Source organism: Phyllobates terribilis, unplaced genomic scaffold (assembly GCF_046119375.1).
Source record: "Phyllobates terribilis strain yellow unplaced genomic scaffold, ASM4611937v1 Scaffold_5__5_contigs__length_657084704, whole genome shotgun sequence".
NCBI lineage: Eukaryota > Metazoa > Chordata > Amphibia > Anura > Dendrobatidae > Phyllobates > Phyllobates terribilis.
In genome coordinates, this window is record NW_027362765.1 from 116,074,673 (window position 1) to 116,088,355 (window position 13,683).

Sequence of the window (13,683 nt, forward strand, 5' to 3'; positions counted from 1 at the left end):
AAAAAAAAAAAAAATTTCCTTGAGACTTGGTGATCATGATAGCCTTTCCCATCTTTCATGTAGGGCTGCTGACATTGCAAGAAAACTGAATAGATGTGTCTGGAAAAAAAAAGTATATATAATATCTCTTCTGGAAACACTACTTGGGTAAAACCAATGTCAATAGTGAAGTAGAGGTTTTCAGTGTCGTCATTTAAGATCGTAATCTGTATTTCTGATTTCAACTTTAGTTCCTGAGGTTGCAAATTTTGTGCTGGTCTTTCGATTGGTGTCTGAGGGTGCAGTCAGATGGCCGTCTAAATCGTACCGCGATCGGAATGCAATGCTCAGACTGGCCAGCGGCTCACGACCAGAATACGACAGCTTCATATATTTCTATGAAGCTGTCACTCAGCTCGGCAGAGCTGCTGGGCAGTCCGAGCACTGTGATCCAATCTTGATCGCATTTTATATGGCCGTCTGACTGCACCTTTTAGTTTAAGTGCCCACGTAGCGTTTTTACGGCTGCAAAAACGCTTGTAAAACAGTCTGCCATGCAAAGCAATATGAATTCGGATGTGCTGTGCACAGGATGCGCCGAGTTCGCATTGCGTTGCGAAACGCAGCATGACCATTTCTACCGCGATTACGCTGCAGATTCGCGGCCATTGAGGAACATTGAAACGCAGCAAATCCGCAGGTATGTGGATTTGCTGCATTTCAATTAAATTCAATGGCCGTGAATTTGCAGCGTAATCACGGTGCGTGTGGTACCCGGGATGAAGAGGAGACAACTCCTCTTCATCCCGGCTACCACACGGTGAAATAAAAAAGTTAAAAATAAACGACCTGTATACTCACCTCTCTAGCAGCTCCCGGACCTCATCCTCTCTCCTTGGCGTCCCGCTATATACTGTCGGGACCTGCGGTGATGTCATTTAGTCACCTGATGGTCACGCTGATGCCGGCGGTCAGGTGATGGTCACGTTGACCATCAGCTGCATCGTGGTACACCAAGGAGAGAGGACGCGGTCCGGGAGCAGACTGGAGGAGACCGGAGAGGTAAATATACAGGGTTGTGTTTTTTTTTTTTTTTTTTTTTTTTTTTTTTATACTATAGATGCTGCATTTAAAGCATCAGTTGTTCACACATTATAAATCCATGCCAGTTGCATGGATTTATATTGTGTGACCAACTTGTCAAGCACTTTTCCAAGTGATGCTCAAAATCGCTTGGAAAAGTATTTGAAAAAACATGTAAATCTGCATGCGGGTTTTTCCTGCCAGAGAGGCAAAAACGCTCTGCATCAAATCTGCTACATGAGCACATAGCCTTATTGTAATCGTTGCAGGCTTTTAAACTGCATAGTTTTAACCTTTTTACACCTCATTAATAATTAGTCCCAGTGTCTTCAGAATGAGTGAGTAATTTGCTTATTGGAATTACAGTACTATCACTTTGATCTCCATTCCTCACTTAAAAGATAATATATATATATTTTTGCTGTCTGTTGCTCTGAACAGGCTTAATGGGGAAGCCCAATTAATCGTGAATCTAAATGTCGTCTGCTTTTATTATATACATGGACAAAATTGTTTTGTATCCTTCTAAAGTAAGAAAAATCCACAATGGTCACTAAAATCTTGAAACTGACAAAAGTAACTTTTTAATTTTATATTCAATGAGTATCCAACACAGTTTATGAATAGCCAACACTGTTTTTGAATTGTGGGGGGGAGAGGGTTTGGCCTGGATAAAAATGATTGAAAATATTTTGGCCAAGGGACGTGTTAAACAAAGGGCTCCAAAGACTTGTAATCAATCTGCATAGTTGAAGGGTGAAAAGTAGTCACTGTGCTGTTTGAAATCATGGTTTGTGTGTCACACTGAATATGGAATAAAGATAGCTGAGAATAAAGTTGTTTCAGGAGATTAGAAAGAATTATAGATAAAAATGTTAAAGGTAAAGGCTAGAAGAAAATCTCCAAACAGCCTGATGTTCCTGCTTAATACAGTTGCACATAAACTTTTGATTATTAATGTCTATGGGACTGTAGCAGACCTCCCTGGACATAGCCACAAGAGGAAAATTGACAAATTGAAGAGATAAATAATGAAAATGGTAATCAAAGAGTCCAGAACAACAGCCAAGGAGATTAGAGGTGAACTCCCATGGTCAAGGTACCTCTGTGTCATAGCACACCCTCTGGTGCAGTCTTGGCCAAAGTGAACTTCATGGAAGATGCCCGAGGAGGAAACAACTGTTGAAAGCACATTCTAAGCGAGACTGGAATTTGCCAAAATGCATATTGACAAGTTTCAAAGCTTCTGGAAGAGTGTCCTTTTAGACAGATGAGACAAAACAGAGCTGAGGTGACTTGCCAACAATGCCTATGTTCAAAGACAAAAAAAAATAAATAAATTAAGCACACAAAGTAAAGAACATTGTACCTACTGTGAAACATGAAGGAGGCTTGGTTATGTTTTGAAGAGGCATCTGGCACAGGGTGTATTGAATCTGTGTAGGGTGCAATAAAAGACTTTCAAGGTATGCTGGAGCGAAATGTGCTGCCCAGTGTCAAAGCTTGGTTTGAGATGCAGGTTAGTGGTCCTCCAACAGTTTAATGACCTAAAACACGCAGCTAAAATCCTCCAAGAATGGTGAAGAGCAAAGCATTGGTTATTCGATTAGTGCTCATGGAAGCCACTTCAGAAGTCCTATTGATCATCTGTGGAAGGAGTTGAAACCTGCAGTCTGGAGAAGGCGCCTTCGCACCTGAGACAGAAGGAGCAGTTTACTCACAAGGAGTGGGGACTAAATACCAGTAGCCAGGAGCAGAAGACTTCTCGAGACTTACAGAAATTGTTTGTTTGCAGTGATTGCCCCAAAAGGTTGTGCAACTACATTTTTAAGGGAACCATCATTTTTGTTCAGGCCAGTGTCATTAGTTGTGTTTCAACAGAAAAAAATTTTTTTTTCATCAGTTGATATTCAGTAAACTTAAAGGGAACCTGTCATGTCCTTTGTAGTACCTAAACTGCCCCCACTGCATTGTTAGTGATGCAATGTGCATCACTAACACGTTTTTTTTCATTAAAATCAGTGCTAATATAATGTGTCGGATTGTGCTGATGTCACTATGCCTGTCATGGCCAGCCGCGCTTGTTGCTCTGGGAGCCGTGTATGCGCTGTGACGAGCGGCTCCGGCTGCACACCGTGAAGCTGGGAACTACACACCACGTCACAGTGCATGCGCGGCTCCTTAAGCAACAAGCGCGGCTACCGCTGACAGTGATGTCAGCGCAAACCGGGAACAGAATTCAAATGGCGCGGGTGACGCCAACCCTGACTAAGTGCGATGAATCGCACCCCTATGATTAAACGAGCTGGTAGGCTATAAACATATAAAGTGGTTTTTACACATGATATTAGCGCCAATTTTAATTAAAAAAGCGTTTTAGTGATGCACATTGCACCACTAACAACGCAATGGGGGCAGTGTACATAGTAGATAGGACATGACAGGTTCCCTTTTTAAAATGAAAATTGCTGAACCAGTTTCAAGTTATTTCAGTGGCCATTGTGAGTTTTTCCTAATCTACTAGAAGGGTATTAACAATTTTGCGTGTGTATCTTGTGTTATCTCTGTCTGGTGTTTACATTGTGATCATCAGATTAAGAGATTAACCAACCAGGGTTGGATAGGGAGCCCAATGCAAACTTTTAGAAGGGCTTTTAGACCTCTTAGAGTAGGTATATTTCTTTCCGTTCCATGTGAAAGTTAAAGGGGTTTTCCTAGATCTTAAATAAAAGTTAGTTTAATGGATAAAATAAGAGGCCCATGATTCACTGATACATCTCCTGCCATTCCAGTGCCATCTTTGTTTTTGTTTTTTGTGACTTGTGTGTATGTATATGTATGTGTTTTGAAAAAAAAAAAATTAAGTCCTTGTATGTTAAATTATTATTATTTTTTTTATTATTGGAATTTAGGCTGTCCTTACTCGTTACAGGTTTAAGAATGTAAGTAGTGATGTTATATATTTTCAGGACATACACATCATTATATTGCAGAGCAGACCCAAACATTCATCATTGCCCTGCGCAATAATTGTGCCCTCTTTTTGCCTTGCTTGTTAACGCTGCCTCTTTGAACACCCGCACCCAACACCATTATAATTTATCTTCTTGTGCCTCCTTATTGTCCCCATAATATCTGCCCCTGAGCTTTGGGGTACAATCTAACAGAAGATGACCCCCTGCTACTATTGGGTCTGTTCTCTGCTGCCATCTTTTGCTTTAGGCCACGGCTCCACTATCAGTATTTGGTCAGTATTTTTTCTCAGGGGTGGGAGCCAAAACCAGGAGTGGGTGATAAAATGCAGAATTGGTGACTTGTTTCTATTATACCTTTTCTCTGATTGTGCCTCACCTGGTTTTGGCTCCCACTCCTGAGAAAAAATACTGACCGAATGCTGATAGTGGGGCTGTTCTCAGTTTTTCCTGTCCCTAGTACTTTCTTTTTACGCTGCGCTGCTGCTAGAAGTGTGCATGGTGTGTACTTAGGAAGCAGGTGTAGATGGCGTTGCTGATCCTCTGCCAACGCTCCCTCACTTTGAAACTGTAAGGTCCCTGCTGTGGTTGGATCTGTGATTTACACATAATTGGCCATATGCCCATTAGTCCAACAGATATTCATCCTGCCCGATGGCGGTTTCCCCCATTTACATGATACTCTGGTCATACATATACCAGAACACCATATCCACTTTTCTTTCTATTAATGGTGACAACCAGCCTCTAGACCAGGGATATCAAACTTATACACACAGAGGGCCAAAATGAAAAACTTGGACAAAGTCGTGGGCCACCAAGTATACATTATAATGGGCCCCACATAGTCCTCCATGCAGAGTAATGGGCCCCACATAGTCCTCCATGCAGAATAATGGGCCCCACATAGTCCTCCATGCAGCATAATGGGCCCCCACATACTCCTGCATGCGGAATAATGGTCCCACATAGGGGTGGAGTTCCTGCTGTCGCGGGCCAAATATAACCACCCTGTGGGCCAGACTGTCACAGCCGCACTGCTGGCAATGCAAGTAATGACCAAGTGTGTAGCTATAGTCCAATACAGGAGCTCATCAATACAGTTCCCCAAAGTGATCAGGGGGCTTTTTAGGGCCTTTCAGTGGAGCACATATTTAATAAGATGGTGTAGTGGATATCTGGTGCCGTCCAAAGGCGCTCACTGACACATCAGAAGTGATTGATGCAGATACCTGTGCAACCCTCACACCCAATCAATATGTATTGTGCATCTAAAGAACAGGCTATAGATAGGCATACAAGCTGCTATAGGTGGATCCTAATATTTGTATACCCCGTGTCTATGGGAAACTTCCTGGATGAGAGAGGTCATGTGAAGTCCAACATGCCTGATCTTTTGATCTCACTAGAGATAAGCGGCGCTAGGAGTATCCAGTAGCAACTTATTTTTCTCTCTGATATCGCCTTCTTGGGGCACTATCACATTGCGTTTTGTTAAAATGTCGTGCATCATTTCCGAGATTGTACTCCTACTTGAGGAGGACACCCAGATGTAGTAAACTGAGTGTACAAGCCCAAAAATTATGCACGTCAGAGCGCACGTTCACTCTGTCGGCACATGCGCCCGAATCCCGTTTTGTGGGGGGTTCAGATGTAAGCCTGACGGAACCAATGAACAGATGGCAAAACACAGTGTGAAAGCTCCCTTACGCTAGCCAAGCTTGCATGTGTATGGGGGTAAGTCTATGATGATTGGACACCTTTTCGGTATTAATGACTAGGGATGAGCGAGCATGCTTGGATATGGAGTTATCCGACCCTGCTCGGGTTTGGATAGAGGAGCCTGCGTGCTCGAGTCAAAGGCTCGGGTAGCCGGGGCCACATGTATCGTGGCTGATACACTGCTGCTAAACATGCGGAGAATGCGGAGTATCAGCCATAATACATGCGGCCTTGGCTACCCGAGCCTTTGACTCGAGCACGCCGGCTCCTCTATCCGAACCCGAGCACGTTCTGATAACTCCTTATCCAAGCATGCTCGCTCATCCCTATTAATGACTTATAGACAATTTGCAGCAGGCTACCATTATGACTGCAAAGTTCTAAACAGAGACACATCTATAATATAATCGTACAAACGTCCCTCTGAAGCCTCTATAGACTACGCAAGCACGACATGCCTGCACAGTCTGGCTCCAGACAGAAGACCGCATGGAGCCGTTACAGGTAAGTGGAGTGTATGACACTGAACGCATACCGCTATCTCCTGCGCCATACTTACCTGACCGGGAGGAGCGTTGCAGCGGTGCTTCTCTTCTCGCCGGAGACCGGGTCAGGAGTGAAGGTGACGCGCCCCCTGGGCCTGTGTTGTGTAGCGTTGCGCACGCGGGGAATACCCGGAGCCGGATCTGTCGGGGTTAGTAGTCCTCGTGGCAGTGACCCGGTCCGTGCCCAGGGTGTCAAACTAAGTGGCGGAATTTAGCAGAAGATGTTATAGTGTTCGACTACGCCACCCGTTGAATGCGGTTATGAAGCCGCCGCTGCAGGGCAGACCGCTGAGGCCGGTGGTACAGTTGTGCAGCGTGGGTAGTATAACCCCCAACGGGAGGGGTATGGCCTCAGGGCAGCAAATGTGGATGATGGGGATAGCAGAATTGCACGCAGGCACCACTCAGAGACGGTGCGGTGTAGTTCAGGGTCCTTACTGGTGGCAAAGGTAGACCCTCCTGGGAGTACTGGCTAGCGATCGGGGCCTGGTCAGTCCGTGAGCAGATAGGATCTCCCCCGGCCAGGCGGAGTTGTAGGCCTCCCCAACTAATTGTACTCTTCCTGGCTACCTTGCTAGAAGCGGGTAAAAGTAGCCCACGTCCCTGAGTGTACCGTGTGGTGCTCACCCGTATGGCCGGTGACTCGGGGCCTTCTGGTAGCCTCCGCTCCACGACGGCGGTGCTGGTCCCTTGCGTGTGACCGTGCCTTCGGGTTTCTTGGCCAGAGGACCTGAAATCCCCTGCCGGACGGTTTCTGCTGCTGGGTATGGAACAGTCCCCACAGCCTCGGACTCCGTGTCCGGTGAGATCTCTTCAGACAGGACGAGCTCTACAGCTTCCAGTCCTGGACCCCTTTTATCACTGCTCCCACAGAGCTCCTGATCTTGCTCTCCCTGCATCTGCTCCACTCCAGACCAGACTGTGTCTCTGTCTGGGACTCCTCTTCTTCTCTTTTTTTTTCTTTTTAACCCCACCTCAGCCCCAGTTTATATAGGGGAAGTTCTTCCCCTCCCAGGACTGGGCAGGAGGTGTGGCATGCTTAGGGTTCCTGACCAGGAGACCTCCCACCTGCTCACAGACGTAATATTGCTATTACTGTGGTAACCAGAACCCTGGGGTGCCACATTGGCGTCGGAATTGGCGCATGCGCATAGCGCTATCCGGAGCCATTTTACTGAAGACACATTTGCAGTGTGTCTTCAGCGAAATGGCGCTGGACAGCGCGGTATGGGCACACGTGTACTCCGGTGCCGCACTCCTCCCCCGGCAGAACAGGATACCGCAGCGCTGGAGCACAGGGAAGAAAGGTGAGTATAAGTGTTTATTTATTTTTGTATGTGTGCAACGTGAAAGGGATGTGGGGGGGCCACACATACCAGGATTGAGGGGATGATGGGGGCCACGCATACCAGGATTGGGGGGGATGAGGGGTGCCACGCATACCAAGATTGGGTGGGTGAGGGGTGCCATGCATACCAGGATAGGAATGCGGGGTACCATGTATACCAGGATGATGGATGGGGTATCATGCATACCAAAATAGGAATATGTGGAGCCATGCATACCAGGATAGGGGGATGAGGACTGCCATGCATACCAGGATTGGGGATGAGGGGTACCATGCATACCAGGATAGGGATGAGGGGGCCATACATACCAGGATTGGGGATGAGGGGTTGGGTGCCATGCATATCAGGATTGGGGGATGAGGAGGCCATACATACCAGGATTGGTGTATGAGGGGTGCCATGTATACCAGGATGAGGGGTACCATACATACCAGAATAGGGATGGGGTGCCATACATTCCAGGATTAGGGGTACTATGCATACCATGATAGGGATGCGGGGTACCATGCATATCAGGATTGGGGGATGAGGAGGCCATACATACCAGGATTTGGATGAGGGGTGCCATGTATACCAGGATGAGGGGTACCATACAAACCCGAATAGGAATGGGGTGCCATGCATACCAGGATAAGGGGTACCATGTATACCAGGATGAGGGATGGAGTGCCATGCATACCAGGATTGAGGGATGAGGAGGCCATACATACCAGAATTGGGATGAGGGGTGCCATGTATACCAGGATGAGGGGTACCATACATACCAGAATAGGGATGCGGGGTACCATGCATACCAGGATGAGGGATAGAGTGCCATGCATACCAGGATTGAGGGATGAGGAGGCCATACATACCAGAATAGGGATGCGGGGTACCATGCATACCAGGATGAGGGATGGGGTGCCATGCATACCCGGATGAGGGGTACCATACATACAAGGATAGGGATGCGGGGTACCATGCATACCGGGATGAGGGATGGGGTGCCATGCATAGCAGGATGAGGGGTACCATACATACCAGGATAGGGATGAGGAGTGCCATGCATACCAGGATTGGGGATGAGGGGTGCCATGCAAACCAGGATTGGGGATGAGGGGTGCCATGCATACCAGGATAGGGATAAGGGCAGCACATAACAGGATGGGGGAACAGAATGAGGGCAGCACAAATACCAGCATGGGAGACCATATACCAATAAAAACGGGCTCAATAGCTAGTAATAATATATCCATGATCAGCAGCTTGCTGACTTTTTCCATATCGGTAACATGCTGTTCAGCGCTCACTCGACTTTCCCCAAACTTTTACGCTCCTATTCTTAATAATTTTCTTTTTGTTGTGTTGTGGTAATTGCTGATGTTTTTTGTGCCAAATTCTTCAAAATTGTGCGCACAGTTCATGAATTTGCCGCAAAATCAAATATATACTTTTTTTTTTTTTTACCATGTTTTGCGGCCTTTCAGCACTAAAAGTGGTGAGTCCTTTTAAAAATATTATTCTGCAGGATAATTGTGTTCTGAAGCCGTGCGAGGTCCATATACATGGGCTAATAATCAGAAGGAGGCCATGTTCAGTATGTGGTCAGTATTTACCTCAGTATTTATAAGCCAAAACCAGGAGTGGAACAATCAGAGGAAAAGTATAACAGAAACACGTCACCACTTCTGCATTTATCACCCACTCCTGGTTTTGGCTTACAAATACTGATGTCAAATACTGAACGTGTGAACGTGGCCTAGGAACTCTCATCCCTTGTCCTGTTTGCTGTTAAATGAGCAAAATGCTAATTCATCAGCTGATCAGATTTTTCATGTGGGCCAATACAGAACCTGTTGCTTACAAAAATATATAAAAAATCCTATTTTTTTTTTGTTTATTGCAACTTATTATATAACATGTTCTCCTTAATCTGGCATTTCTTAATTCATTTTTTTGTTCCCATGCCTCTCCGTTCCTTAGATATAGCTCCTTCTTCCCCGTATGTAAATCTAGACTTTTTAGCCAATTGCACATGGTGCTTATGAAGACTTCCATAAAGAAGTCTTGATGACCACGCCCACTTGCCTAACAAGACTACTTCTATATACATGGAAGAGGGGGTCATATCTCTGGGAGGGAGTGGCACACGAGCAGAAGAGTCAGGAGAAAAGCAGCATTTACACCAGGTAAAAACATACATATTTATGCAAGTGACAGGTCATCATCATTATTGGCAGCAGATCGCCCCGTGTAAACAGGAATGTGCTGCTGACAATATGCATGGAGACAATATGATTGTCCTAACAATCGTTCTGTCTCTATACGGTTTTGTGGGGCTTTGAGAACCGGCCTATTATATGAGTGGTGACCATCATGTCTATATAGTCAATTGATGCTTATTTTTGGCAGTTATGGCTGTATTTTTCACTTTGTATTTGTGAGGCTCAGTATGGCAATTGTGCTGCAGTAGATCTCATTTTCTTTCTGCACTCAAGATAGATATTGCAACTTCAAGACCATGTCCACACATTGAGTATTTGGTGAGTTTTTTTACAACAGTATTTGTAAGCCAAAACCAGGAGTGGGAGATAAATCCAGAATTGGTGACTTGTTTCTATTATACTTCTCCTCTGATTGTTCCTCACCTGGTTTTGGCTTACAAATACTGATGTAACATACTGATGAAATACTGAACGTGGGATTGTGGCCCAATAACGAAAAGTGATCAGCAAGATCCAGTGCTGGCAGCTTCCTTTGTACTGGTAATTGCCGACCAATAATGGCGCAGATGTGTTCAATGGAAGAGATGTCCGGATACGCTGCAGGCCATGGTAGCAATTTTAGGACACACAAGTTACTCACAGTAACTTGAGGCCTGGTGTTGTCGTGTTGAGAAACCGATCCTGGGACACCTTAGAGAAATAGCCGCACCACTGCTTTCACCACCAACTCAATGTACCACCAAGATGTTAGTGTACTTGGAAAAAAGAATAAAAGGATTCGACTACCAAATATTGTCTCCCAGGCGTAAGACTGGTGTGACCTTTCCTCGTGAAGTCCTCTTCATGGGATTGCCCACATGGTCTCCAGATGGAGACCGGAGGCTAGAATGGAGGTCTATCCTATTCATCGATGAGTTCTGCTTTTGTCTTGAACACAGTGATAGCTGGATATGGGTTTGGAGACCACGTGGGCAACGCTATTAAGAAGCCTTTACGAGGGAACGTCATACCATCCTACTTATGTTTGGTGGTATAATGTCAGTAGCAGCAGCTCATGAGTCTTTATTCCAGGTACATGAATATCTCGGCATTACATTGAATTGGTGGTGGAGCCAGTGGTGCTGCTATTTCTCCAATGTGTCCCCAAAGTCAGGTCTCATGTTGCTTGTGCTACTGTGAGGAGCCTGCAAGGCCTAGACTTGCTACCATGGCCTGCAGTGTCTCCGGACTTGTCTCCCATCGAGCACATCGGGGACATCATTGGTCGGCAATTGTAAAGGAGCTGTCAGCAGTGGATCTTGATGATTTGCATACATCACAGCAGAAGATTCCTAACATTAATAACATTAAGAACCTCATTGATAGCATTTTTTCAACATTTGTATATCATTAACATGTCTATCCATCTTGTGATTTTTGTAATTCTAAGACTTTTCTTTCTCCGTGTTGCAGTTTCAATGTTGAGTAGTGTAGTTTGGACATAATACACACCAGGTCCAATTCATCGTTTGAGGGTTTTTTAAAGCCATTGTCCTTTTTATGTGTTATATTATTTGTTGCCAGTTTTTTTTTTCAGCCAAATTCTTCATAAAGGCACATGTGTGTTTATTCATTTTGTGTAAAATCAAAAATGCACTTTATTTTTCTCTTTCATCTTATTTAGAGCAAAAAGTCGCATGATCCATTAAAATGTCGTACGCAACATTGGAGCAAAAAATTCTGAGGTTAAAGAGACCTCACTCCATGGAAGCTTGGAATATGTTTGAGCAAAAATGTAGCTTTTTTTTTTTTTTTAATTGGCAAATAATGATTTGGTCGCAATCATCGGGATTACAAAAAACGCGCTCTCGATGGTGAATAGAGAAAAAAATGAACTAGAGGAAAACAGACTTGAAAATAGGCTCAACTAAATGCAAGAATTTGGCGCAAAGCAAAAAAATAGCCTAAAACTATGAAAAACTAGAAAAAAAAATGGGCGCAAATGCAATGAGGAATTATTTTTGCAGTGTTTACTCCACCTTTACATCCACATAACTTAATACTTCCCTGAGATGCGTCTGCTTTCCAGGGTGTTATACTTCAGGCCATTTTTGGAATGGGCGCACAATTAGGCTGCGGAGCTAGGGGGTTACAGGGAGATGTGCTGCTGGAATCTGAGCCTGGAACAAAGCGCTTATAAACAGTGATGTATGAGGAGCGCTGCTCCGTAAAACCAACTAATACGTTAAGTTTCCAGAAAGAGAAACATCTGCAATAAGAATCTAATAACAGGAGCTTATGTCGTCAGGGAGCTGTCAGCCGCGTAAGCCGCCTCACATATTAGCCGGGCTTATAGATATTTCATGTACGGGCCATGATCCCAAATATTCACTGTAGAGTGGGATTGGGAACGGATGGGAACACGCAGGTCTATGTATATATATGGTTATGTGAGCGCTACCTGACTGATGGCTGTTATTCTTAGGGAGTCCGGGCCACGTAATTCTATTTTTAATAGATGATCAGAAGAGATGGAAAGAAAAAAAGATACTAAATGTAGCATGGTGCATCAGGTGTACTGTACCTGTACGTACATTGTAGCTCCTGTTTCCGTTTTCCGTCTGCTGCACTTTTTCCTTATTTAAAAAAACACAATCTAGCTGATCACGCTATAATCAGTGCAGCGTGCAGAAACCAGGCGGACCACGCTATAATCAGTGCAGCACACAGAAGCCTGGCGGACCACACTATAATCAGTGCAGCACACAGAAACCAGGCGGACCACGCTATAATCAGTGCAGCACACAGAAGCCAGGCGGACCACACTATAATCAGTGCAGCACACAGAAACCAGGCGGACCACACTATAATCAGTGCAGCACACAGAAGCCAGGCGGTCCACATTATAATCAGTGCAGCGCGCAGAAACCAGGCAGACCACGCTATAATGAGTGCAGCATGCAGAAACCAGGCGGACCACGCTATAATCAGTGCAGCGTGCAGAAACCAGTCGGACCACGCTATAATCAGTGCAGCGCACAGAAAGTAGACGGACCACGCTATAATCAGTGCAGCGTGCAGAAACCAGTCGGACCACGCTATAATCAGTGCAGCGCACAGAAAGTAGACGGACCACGCTATAATCAGTGCAGCGTGCAGAAAGTAGACGGACCACGCTATAATCAGTGCAGCGTGCAGAAAGTAGACGGACCACGCTATAATCAGTGCAGCGTGCAGAAAGTAGACGGACCACGCTATAATCAGTGCAGCGTGCAGAAAGTAGACGGACCACGCTATAATCAGTGCAGCGTGCAGAAACCAGGCAGACCACGTTATAATCAGTGCAGCGCATAGAAACCAGGCTGATCACGCTATAATCAGTGCAGCACACAGAAAGTAGACGGACCACGCTATAATCAGTGCAGCGTGCAGAAACCAGGCGGACCACGTTATAATCAGTGCAGCGCACAGAAACCAGGCGGACCACGTTATAATCAGTGCAGCGTGCAGAAGCCAGGCGAACCACGCTATAATCAGTGCAGCGTGCAGAAACCAGGCGGACCACGCTATAATCTGTGCAGCGCACAGAAACCAGGTGGACCACGTTATAATCAGTGCAGCGCACAGAAACCAGGTGGACCACGTTATAATCAGTGCAGCGCACAGAAACCAGGCGGACCACATTATAATCAGTGCAGCGCACAGAAACCAGGCGGACCACATTATAATGAATGCAGCGTACAGAAATCAGGCGGACCATGCTATAATCAGTGCAGCGCACAGAAACCAGGCGGACCACATTATAATGAGTGCAGCGCGCAGAAACCAGGCAGACCACGCTATAATCAGT